This window comes from Arvicola amphibius, chromosome 1 (assembly GCF_903992535.2).
Source record: "Arvicola amphibius chromosome 1, mArvAmp1.2, whole genome shotgun sequence".
Classification (NCBI taxonomy): domain Eukaryota; kingdom Metazoa; phylum Chordata; class Mammalia; order Rodentia; family Cricetidae; genus Arvicola; species Arvicola amphibius.
In genome coordinates, this window is record NC_052047.1 from 75,135,464 (window position 1) to 75,147,879 (window position 12,416).

The following is a 12,416-nucleotide window of genomic DNA, read 5'->3' on the forward strand; positions in this document are numbered from 1 at the left end:
CAGGATTACCATGTCTGAGTGCATTCCCGTGGGCCAGGCACACATTAAAAGATTCCTATCTGAAATCTAAGAGAGCTTGAGCATCTAAGAACTAGAGATGCCCAAGACCCCTACTTTATCACCGACCTGATCTCCCTTTGCATCTTGCATTTTAGGTTACAGCCTCCAGTGACTCCTGATAGGACTCCTCCAGAGTCTACCGGCTCCTAGACCTAAGGATGACAGTCAGCCAGCGTTAGCAACGCTTACAAGGGATCACAAAAAAGCGGGAGCTAGCAATAGAACCCAAGGGCGGTTTACAAGTCTCTCGGTCCTCCCTGGCTTTCTATCCACGAGTTGACTGGCTCAGGGTTCCTCTATACGATGAAACATCTGTGGGAACCAACTGGGTAGTAGATGTTGTCTAAGTGGTCCAAGAAAACTTTGTCCATGTGTTGATTGAACCCGTGGTGGGTGGAAAGGGCTTCTCTCAAGGAGGGCAAAGGCAAACCTGTCATTGTGGCGCCTGGGTCGTGCTGTGACAGCCTTCTCAGCCAAACCACAATCATCCTGGACAGCTGTGTCCCCAGCCACACTTAACTGCCCTGAAGTTACATTTTCTGCCTCTCGCTGTGACTTACTCCTCTTACCACCTGGGAACCCTGTGTGTCTTACGCCTTTGAGGCCCACAGTCTTCCTCCCAGTCACTGTAGCTCTCCAGGATCCTCCAGAGTTTTATTTTGTGCTTTAGTAAGCAGCTTTGAAATGTGGTAAGGCAAGGACCCCCGCAGGGACACTGCTACGCCTATGGAATTCAAGATTCTCCCTCTGTGCTCAGGGTTAAGGATTGCCTGGCCCCCTTCGGGTGTGGCCCAACTAATCAGAATGGTGCTGGGCTCTTTGTAGAGTGTGAAGGGTGCGGTGGCAGAGGATGCAGTCCTGTTTCTACGCAGACACTCCGAGCCTGCCACACCAGGGAGAGGTCTGAGGCGCCCGCCGCGGAGAGAGGTGCAGGATTGCCTTGCTCCAACCTCTGCCCGCATACCCCTTCCACGCTGGCGCGTGCACACAGGCCAGGATGGAAGGCGACATCCTAACTTCTGCTGTGAGCAGGTGGGAGGGAAGAGACGCGAGAGGTATTCCATTGGTTGTCTGGAAAAATGAACTGCACCTTCCCCTCACTCGCACAGGATCAACTTTTCCCACCCCCTAGGGTGGGCATTAGTACTTTGGGGTCTAAGCCCGAACGTGGGAGCCCAGAGGTCCCAGGGACTTGGCTCTGCACAGACAGCGGGTGCTCTTAGACACCGGAAAAAAAGTGCCTTACAGTGTCCCGTGTCCCTCGAGTCCCTCGACTGGGCGAGCGCGCCTGTGTCGCGACCGCCCAGCTGCCCCGCGCGTGGCGCTGAGGCCGGGAGGCCCCTCCCCCTCCCCGCGGGCCCGCACGTGCCGCACCCCTGCGGGTTGAGCTCAGGTCCCGCAGTGGCGCGGCTGAGCTGGGCTAACCCGCGGGCAAAGCGCCGGCCGCGGCATCCCGCGCGGGGGCAGCGGCGCGATGCTGCACTGGAATGAGGAAGCTTGGCGGCGAGGGGAGGGCCCGGGCGCGCTGCGCGCGGGGGTGGCGGCGGCGCGCCGAGCGGGCCCGGCGCGGGCGAGCGGGCTGCAGCCGCCGGCGGCGCCAGCAGGTACGGCCGGTGCCCGCCGCCGCCCGGCGACCCTCGGCGGCCGGGCCCGAGCCCCGCGCGGCTGCAAACTTTGTGCGCGCGGCCCGGCAGGTCGCAGAGTTGCGGTCTGCAGCGGGACCCGGCGGCGGGCGCGGGGACTGGACGGCGCCTCTCTCTGCCCGGTTCCTAGTCCCCGCCGGTGTCGCGAAGCCGCGAGGTGTACGCGAGGGCCGGGTGGGCTACGGGACAAGCAGAACGGGAGACAGGTCGCGTGTGCCTCCCCCAAAGTTTTCACGGTGCGGGACCAGGGGCGCGCGCTCCGGGCGGCCGCAGGTGGTGGCGCGGTGTGCCCGGGCCAGGTGCGCTGCCCGCGGGCGGCGCTGTAGCGCGGGACTGCCGGGCGGCCCGGGGCTCCGAGCCCGGTCGGAGCCGTGGGGGGCGGGGAGTGTGGCGAGAAATGGGGAACAATGAGAGTGAGCAACTTGAGGAAGTCATTGTGAAAGAAAGCTGGGAATTGCTCCGCGGCCAACTTAGCAGGGCACTCTAACAAGTGCCTGAGCGGCCGCTCCCGGGCCGGCAACAGCGGCAGCCCGGCGCAGTGCAGCCCATCCCGGGACACTCGGCCGTGGCAGGCGGAGACTGAGTAGGTCCCGCGGGGTACAGGAGCCCCAGATTCCCGGCTGCTCTTCGCGCCCCAGGATCAGTCTTGGCCCCCAAAGCGCGGCATACAAACCCACGTGAGTGTTTTCAAATTAATTTCAATAGGAAAACTTGGGATAACTGGTGGATTTTTTTTCTTTTTTTTTTTTAAATTAGAAGTAGGAAAGAAAGGAAAGTCAATCGAAATCCATAGTGTCCGTGTTGCTCACGTCTGTCTTTTCCTTTCTGAGGCCGGAGAGCTTTAACTGAAGCGTCTCTCTGCCTCTCTAGGCTGGGACAAGCAGGTGCGCGACCAGGCCAGCCTGAGCCACTTCTGAGTAGTCTGGAATCCCACGAAGAGCATGCCCTACTCATGTTTAGACTTATATGGGCAGATCTAGTGAGATCCCAGAAACAAGCATTTCCAAAGTCGTGGGTAAAGACTTTCCTTATTTTTGGTGCGAGGGCTATTTGCTTTCCTGGTAGAATCCAGTCTTAGTTTGCTTTGTGCGAAATGGAAATGATCCGGGTATTGAAAGCGTACTTTGCTCATCACAGTGTGTGATCCCAGGTCATGGATGGAGCTATGGCAGGGAGACCCAGTTATCAAATAGGCTTGCGATTTATTTGAAATGTGTGGGGTTTTTTTTTTTTAATTACGAAGCATCAGTAGGGATTCCCAAGGAATCTTATGAGCCTTTGATTTCCTTCTAATTTGTAAGCTTCAGGATATGACATCTAGTAACCCAAAGAGGTACCAATTCAAAAGGTCTGAGCCAGAACCAGTTTCCATTCTCTCGGGTTGGAGCCCACCCAAAGTGAATTTTAACGTGCCGTTTGCCCAAGTTACCCACGCGTAATTTCTCCCCCTGCTGCAGATAACATATTTTACCTTTGAGCTGTCTTGTTCTAAACTTCCAGAACCAAAGTGGAACCAGTTCGTCACTGGTCCAACATACCCGCAAAAGAAAATTTAAAACGTCAAAAATGCATACAATGTATAATATTTTTCATAGACACTGAAATGCTTTTAATGATTAGTTCCTTTGGGTTATGAATGGAGAGGGGATTTTCTGTAAGAAAATCCCAGAGCCTGCGTTAGTTTCTTTGTTTGGCGATATTTGTTCTATGAGATTAGTTGAATTCATTCAGTTTTTTTCTATGAGATTTTTAAAGTAAAATTTTAAGCATGATTCTTATTATGTTAGTATGTGTCCAAATGGTTTCAGTAACAAATCAGATTATTTGATATGTGACTCAAAATTTAAACGGGGACAACTATCCATGACAAAAGAATCATCTCCTTACATTGGATCAGCACCCTGGAATACACAGAACATGTTGAGGACATGATGTGGAGGACATCCATGTAAATGACAATGGAGTGTTTTATGTTTTTATAAAAACATGTATAATTTCATCTTTTCCCACAAACATACATGATTGTTCCTTTTCTTGTGGAAGAAAAAAAAATGTGCCTCCCAGACTTATAATTCACTAGATCTGGTGGCAAAAACGTTTTAAGTGTAATGGCTTTGATGTTTTTGTGCATGGTAATAATTGAAATCTAGAGTTGAGAAATCCAAGGTACATGTTTGTATAATTCATTGGTGTTTTTTATTTAAGTGGAGGGCAAACCTTAAGCCCCCCCCCCAAATTTAGGAGCATCGTAGCAATAATATCCCACCATGGTGGCCTCACAAGCAGACACTGGTTGCTAATAAAGTGTGGGAGTGGGATGTCTGACTCTTTTGAGAAGTTTTTGTACTGTGCCCTAAAGAGAAACCAAATGGTGGCTGTTCTTGCGCATTTCCATTGTTGAAAAATTAAGAGATCACAGTGAATTTATTGACCAAAAGATCCAAAACCCAGCAGGTCCATAGGCCCCTTGCATTTTCTACTCCACTTAAGACTGAGTGTAAGGATAATGTTTCTTTGGTTTGAGGAAGCGTTTTCCTTTATCTGAATTTGTGTGTTTCATCTTTAGTTAATATAACAGCACATTGCTCATGAGAATGTAAGAACTTCTGAAATCCGAGGGGATCATGTGTGTGTGTGTTTAATATATATCAGGATTACTTATATTAATATATCCAGGAAATAAATTATATGTGTTCGTATGTACTCCTGCTTGCACAAGCACACATCACACACATTGTGTGGCGTGACAGAGGCTTGAAAATGGCAACGAAAGGAGTTTTAATATTAGATAAATGCACCTAACATGAGAGATAAATTTCCTTCATCTTATTTTTTTACTTTTTTAATATAAAATAAAGTGGTTTCTTTATAATGGTAAATTTGGGCATAAATAATGTTAGATTTATTTATTTAGGTCATTTTGAGTGCTTGTCAAATTTTGCACATTCAGGTACTGCTACTGCAGTTAGTAAGATTCCTCAAGGCACGCGTGAGTAGCGGTATGCCCTCTCTACTATTTGACGTTCAAAACAATCTGTCTGTAAAATAAGTGGCACTTGTTGTGTTCAGAGGAGAATGACGGAAGTGAATTTGCCTCAGAAGGCAAACCAGGAGCCTCTGAGTTCCTTGGGAACCGTTATTGCCTGTTTTTAAGACTGACAAATATTTTGGGACATTGTGGTTCCTCCTTTTAGCCAAAGCTCCTACTCTGACTAGAAGCCTAAGAGCAGGACTGTTCTCTTTTGTAGCTCTCTCACGTTGCTTCGTTCCACAGGATCACTGTGGGAGCACTGCATTTCACAGGAAAACACATAAAAAGTAAATGCAGCAAGTGATGGCTCCTGAGGATACAGAGGGAGAGACAGGAATCCATTTCACGTTTTGAAAGAGATCTTGGGTCCTGCTCCAAAAAGACATATGTTTTAATCTTAGAATTGTTGAGTGTCAGAGAATTAGCATTAAACACACACACACACAAATACAGATGATGAGCTATGGAGAAGTGGGGTCTGTTGAGTCTTGGGTCAGCACTCTAATAAATCCATATGAACAGTAACAGAACTATTTCACCGTGATGCTGATGCGATGCTCACACTCGTGTTCTTCGTATAAACCTCTGCTTCTTCACATCCCTCTCAATCTAACATTAGCACGTGCCTTCATACCTCAGGGGTCTTTGTCTCCTTGCTGGAGTATATGCTCCTGCTCTTAGAATTCCAGTGCCCCCTTTTTGACGGTGTTTGTTTGGGATAGCCTTTAGCTGCTAAGTGATAATGGAACAGTTACTTTTAAGACATGTGTAAGCATTTTTGCATACTGTCCTGCATGTGAACTATACCAGCCAACCAAACATGATTTGCAAAAACTTTCTAAGGGGAGAAATGGATGTCTGCCCTGGTTTGGGATATCCCACTGGCTCTTCATGAGAAAGTCCCAAAGGGACACAGCTGGCCTGGGGCACAATCTAAAGACAACTGGCAAATAATTTTCTTTGGCATTTTCCCATTTTCATGCTTGACTGTGATAAATAAGTGGATGCCAGTGTGTCTTCAACCCATGGTGATAAACTGTTCAAAAAAAAATTTATATCGAAAAGCCCAAATCTCAAGCATATAGGCCATTGAGCTTCTCCTTCACAAGCCTGGCCCAGCTACTTTTCTCCCATGACCATGTCTTGCTAGGGGGAAGTCACAATTCCCGTTGACTAAAGAACACCCCCTTTCCACCCTATGTCTGACAAATCAGACATCCGAATGATTTCTGAACTCACTTTGGTTAGGACAGGAAGCATAGGCTCCCTTCCTGTGTGAGCTTCCCTGAGAGAAAACCAGCTTCCCTCCTCCTTTGCATACTTGGCTGCTGGTTCCACCTTTCTCTGAGCCCCAGTGGTGAGTGGAGGCAGCAGTGGGACCTTGGAGGAAGAGGGATCTGAGGCCCAGCCCGGAACCAGGATCCTTCCCGGGTGGCTCTTCAGAGGGCACGCAGACCAAGTCTGGATTGTGTGGGAGAGAGAGACTGCTCTTATTTGGTCTTGGGGAGGCCCAAGCTTGTTGGTGAGTGTCACATGGGTTTGGTGTCTCGATGTGCTTGTTTGGCTTGACCTAGCCAGTGTTCTTTCCATTTCCCGCTGGGATTTTTGGTGAGCAGGCTTCACCCTGAGCCTCCCTGGCACTCCTGCCCAGCTCCCTGTCTTGGGCTGATGGAAAGCATCATTAGACTCCATCTGTGTGTTCGCTCTCAAGTTCGCCCCATGCTCCACCTCCTGACAGCTTGTGGCATGGGGCCACGGCTTAACGAATTGCCTAAAGTGGGCCCTAATTAGAGCAAAAGAGCTTCTCCGTATTTTCTCAACCGAGTGTACAGTGAGACGTTTCTCTTCAGAAAGCAGCTCACCTCTGCAGCAAATCTGACGCTTGCCGCCATTTTCAAAACAGAAGTTTCAGATGATGGCTGGAGAGTTAGGTGTAAGGGACTCCCGAGTCTGAAGAGAAGCCAGGCACTGTCCCAATCCAGTCTGATTTCCTTTCTGTCCCACATTCTCTTCCCCGTCTCATTCTTTCTTTTTATTTTTCTCTTGTATGTGGTATTTTGACTAAACTATTGAAACAGTTACCAAGGAATGTTCTTCAAAGTCTTTCTATGCATCAAGTAGATTTGTGTGTCTGTGTCTGTGTGTGTGTGTTGCAATATTTAGATTCTACACTGATTCTACACCTTATGACATTTTTCTGTGATGCTTAAACTGTTGGAAAATGAACTGTATGGTTTAGAATGAACTTTTGCCAAAGCTAGGTACTCAGCGAGCACCAACTACGCAAGTTTTGATCATTTTCTGTTGATCATTTTTCGCTGGTAAATCTGGAGCAAGTCGAATTCCACAAGACAGTTCCTTCAACCTAATGGAAAAAAAACGTTTAATTTAGCAACTTTAAGAGACATGAAAATGAGGAGCTGACCTTTTATAAGCTTACCTGTGGCACTGGGCAATGTGCCCCAGTGCTTTTAATGGAAACTAGAGGAAGCCATCGACCCCCTAGTGTGAGCCCCACTTTCAGTCTGGAAAAAAAAAGTGACCTTTTCTCCCTTATTTGTGCGGAGTTTTGTATAGAGTAGAAAATTAAAGTGATATTCAGAGAGACCTGTTGTAAAAACAGGTAAATTGTGTATACTACTTCATCAAATGAAAATCAGCTGCTAAGTATCAGGTCCTTCCTTTTTTCTTTTTCTTTTTCTTTCTTTCTTTCTTTCTTTCTTTTTTTTTTTTTTTTTTTTTGGTTTTTCAAGACAGGGTTTCTGTATCTCAGGTTCTTAAAGCAAAGGTTGTCTGTTAATTTTTAAACCATGGTTTGGAAAGTTCTAGCTCTTTTTCACCATGAGGCTCTTCTATGTGTGTGACTGAATTTGAAGGGCTTTTGCTTTTCACTTTTATTAAAAGCACATGGAATTTTTGTCAAAGTAATTAACTTTAAAGGAAAAAAAAAGACTTCGATTGTTGAAAACTCATTGATCCTGTCTGTTGGAAGACTGCAGAACAGTCCAAGCAGCCATCAAAACCAAGCTTCCCTATGTTTGGCTTTCAAATGTAAGGGCTTTTCCTGCCCAATTATAAATAGACTTGCCGATTTTTGTAACCGTACAAATGAGGAAGCTGTAAGGTTCCATGAGATTCAGCTGATGACCCTCCTGGCTTTGCATGAGGACCTTGTAGGCTGAAGGTGAAAGATTATAAGTTTCGTCCAAATAACCTGGGTTGAGTGAACACATGTTACACTTGGATCTCAATCTTATTCATGATGTGTGATGCTGATGTGAATGTCTTGAGGGTGCTCCCTTGTCTGGGCCAGGGGACACTGCTACAGAGCCATCCCATAGAATGAAATAAAACATGTAGACATCCCTTAGGATCTCACTAGAAAGCCATTGCAGACAGTCAAGTGGTATTCTTTTCTGTCGCCGTTCAGTTTATTGCCAGTAGTCGTTAATAGATAACTGGTTTTCTCCCTATTGACACTACAAGTATCTTACTTACCCCACCAGAAGTTGGGTGAGCAAAGTAACTTTCCAAAGTACTAAAGCCCTTAAAAGACCATGATGTGATTTAGGGAACTCAGTTTTTGAACGTAAGTTACAATATTGTGAACATAGCTTCGAAATGAGAAAATATTATAGATTAATATTTTAATAGTTTTTATGAAAAAGTTCCTTCACTGTAAGTGATGACAGTTGATGATTTTTGAAGTTGCTATCAATAAAACACCAGTTCCAGTACTTTAGGGGAAATGGCCGCAGAGTCCATGTGGCCTACCCTAACTGGGTGATAGCAAGCAGGACAGCCGTATTCGTCCTCCTCATTGGAGCAAAGACTAGATGCTCCTTATTATGTCTGGGATGTGCCCAAATGGCCTTTTGTGTTTCAAAGAATAAGAGACCACGATGAGTCCAGTGATGGCTCTGAGGTGGCACATGAACAGTGTCCCATTTTGTGGAAACGATAAGTAAAATGGAAAGCAGTGTGTGCTGGTATCTAGGAAGTGCATTTCAATGTCATCCCTGAGCAAATCAAGTCTGAGTGCTCTCTCCGCTACATTTGCTAAGTCTACATAGAAGTATTGCCGAGCAATGGGATGCTCCTATGAAGATCTGCAGGGTTTAACCTTTTTAGGCCTAAATAAAATGAAGTCAAATAAACTGGCCCAAGCCCTTTTTAACCAAAGTAGAGCAGCAGTATAGGCAGCCACCATCAGAGGTGTGCCTTTCTTAGTGGTATGGATATATAAGTGTTTTCTTCTCCAGCAAATACGGTTTAAGGTTGGATATTCAAGTGTCCATTGAAAAGATTTGCTTATACTATACCTGTATAATTTCAGTCAAAAGTCACGATGAGATACTGTATTTGTTGTGACACCACATCCCCTTACCACATAAGAAAATAATAATGTCCTAAGCTTGTACTTACCTCTATTAAAATAAACAAATGGGAACTGGGGAGAACAGGGCCCTGCTGTGTCTTCAGAACAATTACAAAGTATCAGCGCTTTGGGAATTATCTCTGTGAATCAGTCTCGGGGAAGCCGTTACTGTGTTTTAAAGATAGAAATCTCATTTGTGCTACATCTCCCTTCTCTCACTCTTCTCCTAGCCCTGAATGATTGTCTTCCAGAGTAAGAGAGCAGAAGACAATGTTTCTAAACTTATTCTCCTTTCCCTTAAGTGATGAAGTGTGAAAAGCCATTTGTATTTGAGGAAGCTACTTAAGAAGTGGCCAGTATTGATGGTCCAAATCAGGAGGCATGTTAATCGTCTCCGCATGTCTCTCCTCAGTTGCTGTGAGTAGGTAGCCCATGTGCAGGGTAGACAGGAAACCCAGCTTTGCTGTGTGAGCATGGCTTCCCTGATGGCGGAGAGAGGGAAGGGAAGAATGACAACCATGCCAGGACATTTAGGGGCCTCCTGTCTCCAATTCCATTCTCTGCATTTTAAAAATCATCTTTCTTGTGTAAGATTTACCATCTTTCCTCTTTCTTCCTCTGGCCTGGGGGTTCACCCTGCTGCCCAGGCTAGCCTGAAACTCATACACTCATCAGTGGCCTGGGCTGCTCTCAGACTCGTGTGTCCCTTTGAAAGTCCTGCGATTACAAGTGTGAGCCTCCATGCCTGGGTCCACCATTTTCTACCACACATCACGGAGCAGGCGCTCAATTACAACTTTTAACTAGGAAGCATTCTTTATTTTATCTGCTCTCTCTCTCTCTCTCTCTCTCTCTCTCTCTCTCTCTCTCTCGCTCTCTCTCTCGTGTGTGTGTGTGTGTGTGTGTGTGTGTGTTCGTGTGTGCCTATGCACATGTGTGTGAAGGTCGGAAGTCAAAATGGAGACTCTCCCTCAATCTCTCCCCCATGTTTCCAGGCCAGAGTCTGTCCCTGACAGGCTGTCTAGCCTCACAGATCCTTTGTCCCCACCTCCCAGCACTGGAATTACAGTTGCCAGGCAAGGCTTTCCCCCTGGGTTTCTAAGATTAAACTCAGGTCCTGCCTGAGGCATCCCCTTGGCCCCTTACTGTATTCATGACCGACTTCCTCATTTCCCTTTGACCCTTCTCCTTTTGCATATCAGTTCCTGCCCACAGAAGGAAAAATGTGAAGCCAGGGATGCACATCTGAGTGATTTGCCCTGGAGAAGGAGGTTTACGGAGCAGACTGCAGGAGCTTCTGCAGCTTAGCTGGATGTCGGGGGGGAGGGGCATGGTGAACGCTAAATTGGATTCCTATGCTCCTGTTTAAATCTTGTTTTTCATTGTTATTTGCACCAGCAAAGCTCTGGGAAATAATCATGAAACTGTGTAGATTGGCAGCTAATTTTTGGTAAAATGAAAAGAATCAGAGATGAAATAGGAGTGCTCAGAAGTTTTTATGTTCCCCAACCTGCTTTGTCAGACTGTTCCGCAAACCTAGAAGGTTGTGACTAGATACAAAGATTTGCATATTGCTGGCCTTTCTGGTGGAGCATTCCTTTTAAAAAACACAGCGTAATTCATGGCGCTATGATACATTTGCAAAAAAAGTAAAATCTTCAGTGTATAGATGAAAAGACATGTCTCTCACAAAATAATGTGTTTTATTACAGAGATCTGTAACTTAGAAATTTTTAATAGATTATAGTTTTAGACCCACCCCATTTCCCCCTACACATGCACACACACACACACACACACACACACACACAGAGAGAGAGAGAGAGAGAGAGAGAGAGAGAGAGAGAGAGAGAGAGAGAGAGAGAGAGAGAGCACGAGAGAGACTTAACTACCTTCAGAGAAAGTACTGTCCAGTATTTAAGCAGCTAGTACCAAGTATCCCTGGGGCAGCTTCTCCTGTAAGAAAGAAACACACTGGGCACATGTATGTAGCTGCATAGCCAGAATTTAATTGTGCTGCAGAAGTTCTGTTGTGAAAACGATGTCTTGGTTTCAGGCTATTGCTGAGAGCACATTTATATTCTAACCAAACATAAAAGGCGCCTTTCCTTGTCTGTCAGACATTCGGATATGGTCCCCTCTGCATCATACATACAGAGTTCTTAGAGCAGGAATAGCAGAGGGTAGACACTGTCACCAGATGACTGTGACTTCGGAGCTCAGCTCTGCTGTTGGTTGGATATAGCCTTGGGCTGGCTGTTCCTATTTTGTGACTCTGCTCTGGGCCTCAGTCTTCTCTCCTGTAAAATGGAGCTGATAGAACAGGTCTCCCTGACAAATAGGCATTGTCAGGAGGATGCTCACTGCATACTGGAATCTGAGCCAGGCTGCCCAGTAAAATGCAAGGCAAGGCAGGGTCTCGCTGTCTCAGGAAACATAACGGTGTCCCTCTCAAACACCTCACATATAACGAGCTGCCTAAAAGGTACCTGTGCTCTTCCATTTCTGGCTATAGACCAGGTCCTCAAGGGTCCTTGTGGAGTATCATTATACAGGGAGATCGCAAGGCCGTTTCAAGACGGGGAAGGGCATTTATCTTGAAAACAAATACAAAAGTTAGTGTATGGCGTTTTTGAATCCCAGGGGGCAGGTTTCAGAGCTTGTGGAAGTACAGTGGAGGCTGATTTCCCTGCAGCAGGCTTTCCATGCCGTGCGCTTAGTAATTCTCTGGTAGCCATAATGTTAGACTAACTTGAGAAGACAAACGTTTGTGGTTTCCGGCTGGCATCTCCTTTTCCATTTTGAAGGTTCTCTCAGCTTGAGAAAATTCTGGAGAAGACAGTGGGCTATGACACAGAGCCCCACTGGGAAAGGTGCTTGCTGAAGGAAGACCTGGCAGCACCCCTTGCGGACTTGTGTGCTCCTGTGCTCTAGTAAGCCCTCCTCTGGGCCTTGAAAGTTAGAAACGGGCCAGCACTAAGGAACACCTGGCCAGCCTGCTTACCTGGAGGCAGCAACTGCCCAGGGCTGTTGGATGCTTTTCCCAGGAGCCAGCCAGGTTCCAGCCTGGTGGCAATGGCCTCTGTGTGGCAAGAGGAAAAGAAAGGCTCCTGGTTTCCCAGGGAGTCTCCCACGCACGGGCTGCAGAAGCTTTGAGTTTGTGCTTTCTGGCTGATTCCCCAGTACAATTGGGTCCTTCCTTGGCCGTCTGAAACCTGTGACCTATTCTACTGTTTTCCATGCCTTTTCTCTAACATTAGTGACATGTTGACTGCTTCTGTCTGAATCAGGGAAACGAAACCTG

At 46.7% G+C, this 12,416-nt stretch overlaps 1 protein-coding gene across 7 annotated transcripts in view; it reads left to right on the forward strand.

The window, feature by feature from the left end:
- The first annotated feature begins 961 nt into the window (after nt 1–961).
- Nucleotides 962–12,416, forward strand: part of Ikzf1 (IKAROS family zinc finger 1) — a 93,694-nt gene continuing 82,239 nt past the window's right edge. For 5 of the 7 annotated variants that reach the window (XM_038309993.1, XM_038310020.1, XM_038310029.1 and 2 more), the window contains exon 1: nt 2,145–2,380. The gene's annotated coding sequence lies outside the window, so the exon portion shown is untranslated. Of the gene's footprint in view, nt 1,093–2,144; nt 2,381–6,092; nt 6,257–12,416 lie in introns of those variants that run through there. The other 2 variants (XM_038310011.1, XM_038310002.1) reach the window with 2 other exon arrangements.